Source organism: Lampetra fluviatilis, chromosome 1 (genome assembly GCF_964198595.1).
Source record: "Lampetra fluviatilis chromosome 1, kcLamFluv1.1, whole genome shotgun sequence".
Taxonomy (NCBI): Eukaryota; Metazoa; Chordata; class Hyperoartia; order Petromyzontiformes; family Petromyzontidae; genus Lampetra; species Lampetra fluviatilis.
Window position 1 is genome coordinate 34,209,911 of NC_136275.1, and position 12,404 is coordinate 34,222,314.

Consider the following 12,404-nt stretch of genomic DNA (forward strand, 5'->3'; position numbering starts at 1 on the left):
TGTCATCCGTGGTCTTCCTCGCACACGTGAACCGGGTATTGTGCATTGCATAATCTGCTCTTGAAAACAAGTTCTATTTTTTTTATCACGCTGATGGAAGAACCTTTAATTATGACTAAAAACTCGACACTTTCGCCAATGACACACATCGGTCTTAAAAGGAAAAACAAACATGTTTGTCAACGTTTTGGACAATAGCCCTTCTTCCTGGCAATACGTCGAAATATGACCAAGGGTAATTGTCCAAAACGTCCCCTGTTGTATATGTGTGTTGTTTTAAGGCCACAGTGTTATTGACGAATGCGACGTTTTTGTTTGTATGTGTGCACCACTGCCACAACTCTGCAACTTCACCGAATAATTATAATACAATTATAATAATCATATCAAAGTCGTTCTGTTTAGTGGCACGCGCGTTCAATAGGGGGTTGTCAGTCCTACGCATAGCATGGCAACAGTTATTCATTATAGCATTAGCAAACGGCGGGTGATTGTGCATCCGTAATCTAACAAATGACAACCGGAAACCGTTAATTCGCTAGTCGGACCCCCAGACTTACAAAGTGTAGTTGGAGCTGCTTCCGTTGTTGCCAATGGTTTGCTGACACGACTCGGGATGCAAATTTTGCAAGCCGCCGTTCCCCCCCCCCCCCACCACCTCCCACCACAATGTTCTGTGCTCGATGGAGATTTACATTCTGTTCGGTCGATGCTAAGTAAGTAGAGTGAGCGAGAGGCACCCACAGTGCCAAACGCGCACTCGCGAGAGAGGCTACTGCTGTGCGTGCAAAGATGTGCGCCTGGATTTACAACTCCTCTCGCTCCAATTTAATTGGAGGAAAATTGGGCTGTACGATGCCGTTATGTGACACCAAATTGATATTACCGTGTGCTGCGTCAGCGTGTAATGCCCCATTAAACTATAGTTACACCGAAGATGAATGAAGGCCCCCGCTTTTGCAGTTATGCGTAAGCGTTGTTTTATTGTCATCACTCTTTCCTGTACCATAATTCTGGATTTGGCCGTGGGGGAAATTGTTTATATGTTTTATATATGTTTATTTTACCAGGTAAGTCCCCACTGAGCTATGTAGCTCTTTTCCATAAGCGACCTGGCCACAAATGATAGCTCAACGAAGTGGCTTATCATGTAGAGATTTACAGCAGCCAAATACTATAAACGCACATTTCTAAATGTGGAGGGGAAAATCCACGGGACCACGAGGAGAACACGCAAACTCCAAATATACAGCAGGCGTCAGGGTCTGGATCGAAACCCACGACCTCCTGTATACCAGGAAAAGTAGTTAACATCTCGCCACCGTGGCACAAGTGTATTGTATATATATACTGTGAGGGTGGAGGAGGAGATTTTGTCATTGTTCGCACCGCAATCCCGATGGTGCCGGTTGGATTCCAGCTTCTGGCACGACAGTTGAAACAATTACATGGGAAACAATGGTGTACGTTTCTTACCCCCTCCCCCCCACCCATACGTCTGTCCACCCAACAGTATAAACAGGCACCGCGTTCATTCGTAATTACATTTGTAGCGCCACAGTCAATCGGAAGGTCGCGTGCGGTGGGGTGAGTATGGATTCGCTCTACCTATTCCAAGATGTTTGGCCAGCGTGGAGAGGCCAGGCGAAATATCTTCTCGACGGGCTGTCTAGGGCCCCTTCGAGTGCAGGCCCGTCCGCCAGCAGTGGCACGAGCAAGTCATTGCATGGCTGCACCTTTATATATATTACCGGGTTGTTTGCGTTTGGTTATGCATATATTTACACGTGCATGCATTTGCACGCGCACGCATTTTCATGTGCATTACCAGCACTCGTGTCAATCCACTGCTGGATGAGGGCTTCCACACGCCGTGTTAGTCACGGAGGTCGTTTGACCACACTTTACAACAATATCCATTGGGGTTTGGTAGCGGCGGGGAGCATTAACGTGGAAGCATATAAGCACAGTACAACAATGGATGTGTTTAAATTTCGATTTAAAGCTTTCGTGACTGCAGGGATTCATCTTCTTGGTTCTTTCGGTAAAGTCACGTAGAAGGGAAGTAATAAAATAATAATTGTTTTATCATGTTTTATTTTTATTATTTTATTACTTCCCTTCTACGTGACTTTACCGAAAGAACCAAGAAAATGGATGTGTTTGCTTCACCGCTCTCCACTGCCACCAACGCAGCCCTGCAAGCACGATTGCAACCTGTTGGCGTACTGTGGGTCAACCATCCAAACACTGTCCAAGCTCAACTCTGCTGAGACTCTGAGCTCTAGTTGAATAGGGTACATGTTGGGTGGTTTGGTCATAGGCATATAATCATGCGTATATTTTTGGTATGTATGCTGCTGCTTAAAAAAACGTACTAATTCCAGGGAAATATGCACAATTGATGATTCATCATGAACGCGCCCGAGAGAGAACGTCCACCGAGGAGATGGAGTGATGAATTCAGTGCACGTGTATTGCTACATCGCGAGAAATGGCGACGGCGTGGGGAGGCCTTTATCCAGCGGTGGATGGACCATCGCTGAAGATGCCGGAGTTCAGGGGCGAGCACACTGAACAGTGAAGAATGCGCTCCCTCGTGGCTAAACATGTTTATATTTAATTTGAATCCGCTCATCGTGTGTCCAATGATGAGGCACGAAGTATCGAAACCATTCCGGAGTTTGCTTGTCCGCCTGTAATTGAATCAATGCGGTTGATGTTATGCACTTTCAGCAGGGTGTGGAGCCGATGACTTGTATAAACTGTGTATTCAAGTATGTATCATTATTCTTATTACGACGCGGATTTTATTGTGTTATGTACATGGTTATTTGACTTTGCGTCGAAATAGGACACATATCTTGTAGAGAGTGTCCCAGCCTATAACATATGGAAATTAACCATCATTGCTTTAAGGAAGCCTTGCTCTGCTGATGCGTCGGTGCATGTCCAAACCGATCCAGATGCTGCTTGTATCGAACCGGTGCTGTCGAAATTACGCACTCCCAAAAGGCTGTGGGGCCGATGCAATGCGTACAACACACGCATTTCTTTACGTAGCGAGACATATACATGGACTATACACATTGTCCGCTTATCCATTTAGTTATTTATATTCCCTACAACGAGGCTAATTTATCCTTATCGTGCGTCTCACTTGCTGATAATCCCCTTTCCATAAGCCTCACCCTCATGCCGTCTCCCCTTTGCGCTGTGACGGCGCAAAGTGGCCAAAGGCCTCCATGGCATCCAAATGTCCCCGGCGGCAGAGCCGGTTCTGATGGTGTCGCCATCCAGCACCACGCCCGTCCGCCTCTCTCTTCCTCGTTTCAGGCTCGGTTAACCCAAGTGAGGGACGGGACACGTTGAGATAAACACCGCAAACGCGTGACCACGTTGAAGTCACGACTGTCCCCGCAGATGTTTATCCGTAGAGCGGATTTTAACCCAATCATGACCGCTTGATTTCGGTACAGTAGTTGACATTGTAAGGGTTTACCGCTTCTTCTACGTGATTGTGTATGTGTCGGGGTTAAGTTCATGAGGTTTGGATTAAGATGTCAAGGTTCAACGTTAGGCTGTCGGGATTATGGGTAGGGTTTAAGTGTTACGGTTTAGAGCTTAGAGCATCAGCGTTCATGGTTAATGGGTTACGGTTAGGTATAGCGGAGGTTGTGATTGGGGTGGCGGATTTCAGTTAGGGTTTAAGTAGTGAGTGTTTACGATTCAGGGTTCGGGCTGGCATTATAATTAGGGGGCAGCGGTAGCCAAGACTGCTTCTATTGCCACGGATCTGGGGAGACAGCAGCAGTAAGCAGATATGATGAAACGCCACTTGCCCGCGTTGGGTTAATGTTGGATTTGTTTTCACTGGTTGCATGATGTTGTTTTTTTCTCGTGACAGACATCGTCTTTAAAAATGTCACTCACCCGCTCTCCCAGCCATCCCCTGCTCCCCACCCGTACCCCACCGTACGCCAGCGTTGAGCCAGAGTTGATTTTGCTTTAGTAGCCTCCCAGCCTTGTGAGGTCTCACAAGCTAAGCAGTTCTTGACCCTGGCGAGTGCAGTACAGTGTGCATCACTGCCTGGGTTATACTCGCCTGATGCATGGGCTTATAGGTGGCCAGTTCAATAGAGCAAGGGTTGTTGAATCAATCTGTGCGGAGGATTTGATGGTAAGTGATATCCCTCTCGTATGCGTAGTCGATAAAAAAAAGCATTGTTATTTCTATTATCGCCAATGGCTCAATCGCTCGGAATGCGTCCTAACTCGTCCGATTTCGGTAGTTACGCAGGTGTTGAGCCTGGATATATCCAATAAACATGGGTTCAATCCACATGCCAAAGCTTGCCCAATGTTGGTCCAACGTTGGCATGTTTTCTGGGCAGCGCTTGGATGATGGGTGACCACTGCGTACCCTAGGTTTTCATCGGTGGCTACGGGCTGCGTGTCGGCATGTGCAGTAACATCAATCGCCGTGCTTTCTAAGCCCCCATCGTGTGTGTCTACGCTCAACGTTGTCAACCAGCCCACTGTGAACCTGCGGGGTTGATGAACGGTCAAACATAACGGCCCACGACGGCCTCGGCATGGGGTGAGACCCTCATCCAGCAGTGGATTGACGAAAGCGCTGCATATGTTACGTGATATCATCGTTATCATTGGGACGGGAGATGAACACAGAGACGGAGGGAGGGAGGGGTGGGGGGGAAGATGAGATGGAGACCGGCTCATGGTGCATCATGCAGGGCACGTTCACGAGTCGCCCTGACAACGGCGATGCAGGGGGTATAGAGGGGCGGGCGTTGACCGGGGAGGCCAGAGGATCAACCCCGAGGGGGTTGGGGTTCGCATCCCCCCCTTATCCCTCCGTGACGCGCATGGCCCGACTACAGGCGCTAATGAGCGCACGGGAGGGGGTGTTGGTGGGGGGGGTAAGGAGGGGGTTGTGGAGTGAGTGGGAGTGAGAGCGGGCACGTCCACGTGTGTGGGGAGCGGTGGCGCGGTGGTTAGCGCGACCAACATCGGTGATGATTATCTGAACCGGTCCTGGGCCTCTTCTAGGTCGACTCAACCTTAAATGAGTACCTGGTGCGGTGTGTAAACATCGCTACTGGGGAGATGAAGGCGACCGGGCGTGGTGCTGGCCACCCAGCCCATCCTGTACCGTGCCGGCCTTTATAGGTGCTCGCTAACAGCACTTGCCCCAACAGTCTGTTAAGGCTATACGGGGGATCTTTGTATTTGTTTGTATGTATGTACGTGCGTTACCAGGTACTGTATGTACATTTTTACTGACACCGACAGAACACAAGTTTTGGTTACGACTTAGTTCCCGCCCGGGTCGTATATGTTTTGTTATATAGTCATGCCACATAGGTAAGGACGATCTCGACGTTTCGGCCGACGGGCCTTCTTCAAGAAAGTTGCTAAAACCTATCGATATGTTGAAAGATATCTGTCAGTGTGATTTTAACTTGAGGATCGCCGCCTCACTGCCATCTGCGAATCGTAAAGCAATAACACATTGAGCGCATGCGAGACATTGCGCAACAACGCGTGTCTGGACGAGGTGAAGGGTGAGAGTGGGGATTGCACGCCACTCATCCACCGTTGCCATGAACGAGCAATTGCGGGAGTGAGATGACGCCTTTGGCTGAACCCGATGAAGGTAGTGAATAAATAAAGACCGCAGGTCGTCTCCACGCTATTGTGTGTTGAAATGTTTTCGTCCATCGGATTATGAGCCGTCCGAATTAAGTGTTTTACATCAACCTTGAAGGCAAGCAAACGCTGGACGAACTTCGACTCTCGGGGTCTCAGCACAGATGTGGCTATTGTGCTGCTTAAATAATATCGGCAAGAATACATCATTTAAGCCATCATCAAAACATCAGATGTACACAGATCCATTGTGCGATGTCGTGCAGGAACGTGCTGAAGATAATTTACAGAAATAATGTGCAGCTCCTTTATCAATCTGCTGCTGAGATGAAGACTTCCTCCCCACTCCAAGTCGGTCAGGATGAATTCAGGCATCGCTCGCTACTGATGTTAGCCTCTGCCATGAATCGAACACACTTTCATACGGTAATGCGTTAACAGTGCGCTAATGCTCTACCCCCATGCTTAACATGTACATTTATACATAAACAGACCCACACGAGTACTGCACAATCTAGGAAACCAGCAGCAGCATTGGTTGAACAAGGCCTGGTTCTTCTGATGGGGCATAAGGATGCTGAGATCATCATGGGACCTCCTTTGCCAGTACCAAATATGAGAATAGGTTTTTCCCTTTTTTCTGGCAACAAAACAGGTGTTAAGATGTTAAAACACCAAACTGAAACCTTTTACAAGGAATCATGTCTGCAATAACCACAATTATTGTGGTCAGCTGCTCACCCCGAGCTCTCATTACTCTGATAGTGCATTGTCTTTGTGCGGTACGCCATTTGGCGTCCTCTGGTCTCACACCGTTTTGAAACTAGGCTCAAAAGAAAGCTGTCTCTGGTGTGGACCAATCAGTTTCAAAGACAATGCATATATTATCAGAGTATGTTTGCTGTTTGCATTCTGACCACAAGTATTGTGGTTAATGCAGACATGATTCCTTGTAAAAGGTTTCAGTTTGGTGTTTTAACATCTTAACACCTGTTTTGTTGCCAGAAAAAAGTGGGAAACCTATTCTCAGATGCTGAGATCGTTCCATAGTTTTGCTTGCTCAAACACACGCCACTTGAATAGGCCGAATAGACTAGTGTGTTTGTGTGGTGATTATAACGGAGTTCTGCAGCTGGAGAGTGGTGGTGGTGGCTGGGAGTTGGGGCTTGGCAGAGGTGTTGTACACAGGCTCTCATTGGGGAGCTTATCGCTAAATTGGGATGCGTTGTTAGGAAAAGTCGAGCGTCAGTGCGGGTTGTTTGGCTGTGTGTGTGTGCTGTGGGGGTGTGTGTCTGTGTGGTTAATGCAACGGTAGTGCAACGGTGAGCGCGCTGCCCTATGAACCCGGCGACGCGAATTCGATTCCCGCTCACGGACAATATCAGTGACAATTTTTTTAACTGGTTCTGGGCCTCCCCTAGGTCGACTCGGCCTCAAATGAGTACCTGGTGCGATTTTTAAATATCGCCACTATGGAGACAAAGGCGGCCAGGCGTGGCGTTGGCCACTCACCCTCCTCGTGTGCTCTCCCTGCCTTTATAGGTGCTCGCTAACAGCACTTGCCCCAACATTCTGTTCATGCTATGCGGGGGGATCTTTGTATTTGTGGCTAATGCAAAACAACAGTCTTTAAGCAGCAAGACACGTATCTCGATTTAAAGCTTTCGTGACTGCAGGGATTCATCTTCTTGGTTCTTTCGGTAAAGTCACATAGAATAAAAATAATAAAATAATAAAAATAAAACACAATAAAATAATTCTCACTAAGAGAATAATTCTCACTAAGAGAATTATTTTATTATGTTAAATTTTTATGATTTTATTATTTTCCTTCTACGTGACTTTACCGAAAGAACCAAGAAGAAGACATGTATCGTCTCGACGTAAAATTACCGTACAACGTTAATGTTTTCCACTGAATGGGCCGCACTGTTATCAAGTACGGCGCCCCACGATAGCGTATAGCAAACCCAGGGACATTGCGTTAGCATCGTTTAATTAGGATAGTTGAGGGTGGTTTAGAATTTTATCGTAAAACCCGTTGCTCCACAAACCTCTACTCGGAGCACTAAACGTAATTGTAATTTTTATTAAATAAAATGTCGAGATGATATGTATTGCGAGATTGTTTTTTTATGCTGTAGGATTTCAAGAATATTATGGCGAAATAATGACGTTAATGGGAGCTCAAATTAAAAAATTAGATATATTTTAAATGTACCGCGTCAGTCTTCTGCATTCAGTATTGTCGCCTCTTCGGTGACGCTATTACACGTCTGCTGAACGCCTTTCTCTGCAGTTTAATTTCAATGTTTATTTGTTACGCGGAAAATCCCGTGTAGCCAGTCACCCCCAGCGAGTTTCGGTGGCAAATTCCCGCAGCAGCCACTCCTGTTGGGGCGATGAGGAGCCCAGCCAGCAGCCCGCAGACGAACTTACAGACACAGCAATTGCCTAATGAACAAATATCAAATCGGCGACGTTTCGGGCAATTGCTCCTTCACGGCACACGAAACCTCCACAGCACAGCAAAGCAAAACGCATACTCGCTTTCAACATGTTGGAAAGTGTGAACGACAAAAAAAAAACCACACACACTAGCAAATCATCACATCAGGTCAGTTTTAATCTCACAATATGGGTACGTTGTTGTGTTGATGTTTGAGTGTCAATAGTTAATAAAAGCATTTGCTGTGCAACCCGTGCGGCAACGATCTGTCGCAGGGCTTGTGTGAAAGCATGCGCCCCCTGGTGGGTGGATTTCAAAATGTCCCTCGCGGGGATCACCCAAGGCGGTGGCTCTGAACCGGACGAATCGCGGACCCCGAGGAGGTTCAGTTTCAGTTGCATTTATTAGGAATAGCCCTGTGAGCCATTCGGCTCTTGAATCGGGTGCAACCGCAACAAACAAAAAACTGAAGCATGACCAAGAAAACATCTTAATGTGACTAAGTGCAAACAGAAAATCCAGGAAAAGACAGCAAAACATTCCACAAAAAGCACCGTACACCAACGCTGTGTGCCAAAATCCCAGTGGGATGCAAGTCAAACAACAACAACAACAACAACCACAAGGCAACTTAGATGAAGGCCATCAGTCTAACTCCGTACTACAACAAAGTTCGTGGTAACGTCCCAAGGGGGTAAGTCGAGGTGATTTAGAAATGCGTGGAATGATATCATACGTGAGAGCCATGGGTGATTAATCGCATATGACTCTGGCAATGTAAAATGACTGCGGTATATATTGACTTAAAGCTTCCGTGACTGCAGGAATTCATTTCCTCCTGATGACGATCAGGAGGAAATGAAACGTCGTAGTTTTTTTGTTCATTAAATTTGTTTTAATTTGGACCTATCTTGATTTGAAGCTTTCGTGACTGCAGGAATCCATACTCTTTGGTTCTTTCGGTAAAGTCACGTAGGTAGAAAATAAATCACGACGTTTCGGGCGCAACACAAGCGTCCGTCATCAGGTGAGACAGCTGATGACGGACGCTTGTGTTGCGCCCGAAACGTCGTGATTTAGTTTAATTTGAACCTATCTACGTGACTTTACCGAAAGTCCCAAAGAATGTAACTAGCAATATAATTAAAATCCCTAAGGTAACCTGGAATAGATTTAAAATACCTTTCTAAATTCACTGATCGTCAGAAATTTGGGTTTCCGAGAATAACCGGCGAGCGCAAACACGTGACGCATGCAGAGTGTCCGTGCGGTGTTTTTATTCGCTCGCAGTTACTCGCTAGTGAGGGTACCTCCCAACATTGACAATTGTTTAAGATTTCGATTTAAAGCTTTCGTGACTGCAGGGATTCATCTTCTTGGTTCTTTCGGTAAAGTCACGTAGAAGGAAAATAATAAAATAGTAAGAATCAAACATAATAGATGTTATTTTTTATTTTAGTATGTTTTCTTTATAATGTTTTTTTTATTAGTTTATTATTTCCCTTCTACGTGACTTTACCGAAAGAACCAAGAAGATTAATTGTTTAAGATATATAGATGTGCCTTACTCGTACATTTATTTCTCAAAACCATGTTGGGTCAGGCAAAGGGGGTTTACTTGGTTGAAACAAAATTCAACAAGGGGGAGTGCAGTAGTAAACAAACTAAAGATTGAGAACCACTGGCCTTTTTTTCTTCTAGATTTGAAGTTTTCGTGACTGCAATGATCCATACTCTTTGGTTCTGCCGGTAAAGTCACCGAAAGAACCAAATAGTATAACCACTGGGCTCACACATTCGGATGGATTCTTTGACGGGATAGACGATGTGGTGCTTTCTGCGAGGCCTGAACAGGGATAACTTCCTCTCGTAATTAGCAGCGTGCCGACAGCACGGAATTGAATAGAATCGGGAAAAGATCAATAATAAAGTAGGGGATAAAAAAAACAAAACCCACCCAGGTTGTAAGACAAGTTTCGAAACGCGTTTGGCGGAACAACACAAGTACGACGTGGTCCAGATGTCTTGTGACCCACCCACCCCCAGTTCATTCTCTAAAACTTTAAAGCGACGTTTATTTTAAAACTGAAATTGATATGCAAACGAAAAAAAAGTCGTTCAGGGTCAATTAATTTGGGGTCACAAGACATCTGGACAACCTTGTAGTTTCAACCAATCCAAGGAGGCAGTAGACGCTTTATGGATCGCAGCGACACCGCCAGGATATACATTGATGGCGCATTCGTTGGTGAAGTTCCAGGCACTAAATAATGTGATCCAATTAGAATGATCGACTCTTTGTTTTTTTCGGTAAAGTCACGTAGAAATGAAATAAAATACATAATAGAATACGACGTTTCGATTGCAACACAAGCAACCATCATCAGGTGTGAATTAATGCAAGCTCGGAGAGAGACACATACAGAGAGAGACAACACAGACACATACAGAGACACACACGCAGAGAGAGAGACACACACAGAGATAGACACACACACAGAGAGAGAGAGAGAGACACACACACACACACACAGAAACTTTTGACTTTCAAACAACTTTTATTGCCGCCAGCAGCAACAGCACTGGAGGCGATTTCGATTCGAAATACACAAAGTCACCAGCAAACAAAAGAAAGCAAACGCTACAAATCCACGCGCTGTTGTGCTACAAGCACCGCCACAACACGAAAGAAAAGTCACGTGGTGGTGGTGGTCATCGCGCACGCCACGGTGACGAGCGAGCGCTTCAGCAGGTGAACACGAGGGTGCCGTGCACGCTGGTACAGAGGACTTTTCCGGCTCCCCAGCGTTCGAAGAAGACGTGCACATCACCGACATGTGTGTGATACGCGTGCTCCAGCCGGAGCCACACAGAGAGAGACACACATGGGGGGAGAGACACATAAAGAGACACACGCAGAGAGAGTCACACACTCTCTGTGTGTATGCGTCTCTCTCCGTGTGTGTGTTGTTTCTCTCTCTGTATCTGTCTCTCTCCGAACTTGCATTAATTCACACCTGATGACGGTTGCTTGTGTTGCAATCGAAACATCGTATTCTATTATTTATTTTATTTCTACGTGACTTTACCGAAAGAACCAAAGAGTAATTCCTGCAGTCACGAAAGCTTAAAATCAAGTTAGAATGATCGACTTTCTAAATTCTTTCTGCCAGCTTTTCTCCACGTAGCTTTGTGTGTTTGTTTCTTTGCGTCTGTCTTCATCTCTTAGCGTGTCTCTTTATCTCTTTGTGTGTGTCACACTGTTTCTTTATCACTGTGTCTCTGTCCTTCCAGGACGTCTGCCCAACGTGGCAGAGTAGGCCACAAATACCGTTTCGAGGGCCTCTCTGGAGCTGAGCTCCAGCTCTTCTGCCAGCAATGGCGTGAGCAAGGAATTGCAGGGTTGCACCTTTTGATCGGTGTAAAATTAGCTAGGAGAGGGGGGGGTAGTGAAAGCGACCATGCAGGGAGGTGATTGTGGTAGATTTCTGCGTGGTTTGAATAGACTCAGACATAATGTCATACACTTCTCATCCAATTCACTGCTCGTCTTCAAAATCACAATTACATTTTAATTTTAAATGCTGTGCCAATCTTTATTGGCGATATAGTTCAACTTTGACCATGGTAGAACATTTAGATTGCATTTACCGTATTCTCAGGATTAGAAGACGCTCCGGAAGACAAGACGTGCCTCAGCACGTGTCTCCCGTGTCAATAAAGGAACACGAATCTGATAGGACCATTGCTTCCACATAGGGGCCGTCCATAAATGACGTCACGCTATTTTAGACGATTTTTGACCCCCCCCCCCCTTTCGTCACACGACGTCACAAAAAGTCAGACCCCCCCCAAATAAAACTTGCTTTAAATCGCTTTAAACTATTGTCATTGCAGTGCGTATTTAATGTGGCGCTGCACTCTGATGTTGTAGGAGAAAACATTTATTAAAAAGTCTATTTAATTAAGTAGAACGTATTGTCTATATTTATTTAAAGTTGCGCATTTTGATGTGACGTCACATTTCTCAACCCCCCCCCCTTTGTCACACATCGTCACAAATGTCTGACCCCCCCCCCCCCCCCCCAGGTGCGTGACGTCATTTATGGACGGCCCCATAGGCAAATAACGGGCGTCTTATAGCTCAGAAAATACGCTGTAAAAAATGTTTACATTTGTAAGTAACATTTACAGTAATTACGATGTCACGAAAATGTGTTCCGCCTGAATAGATGGCATTGGGCTGCATGTGTCAAGACCAAATCACGGGGAAGTCCCCCCGATC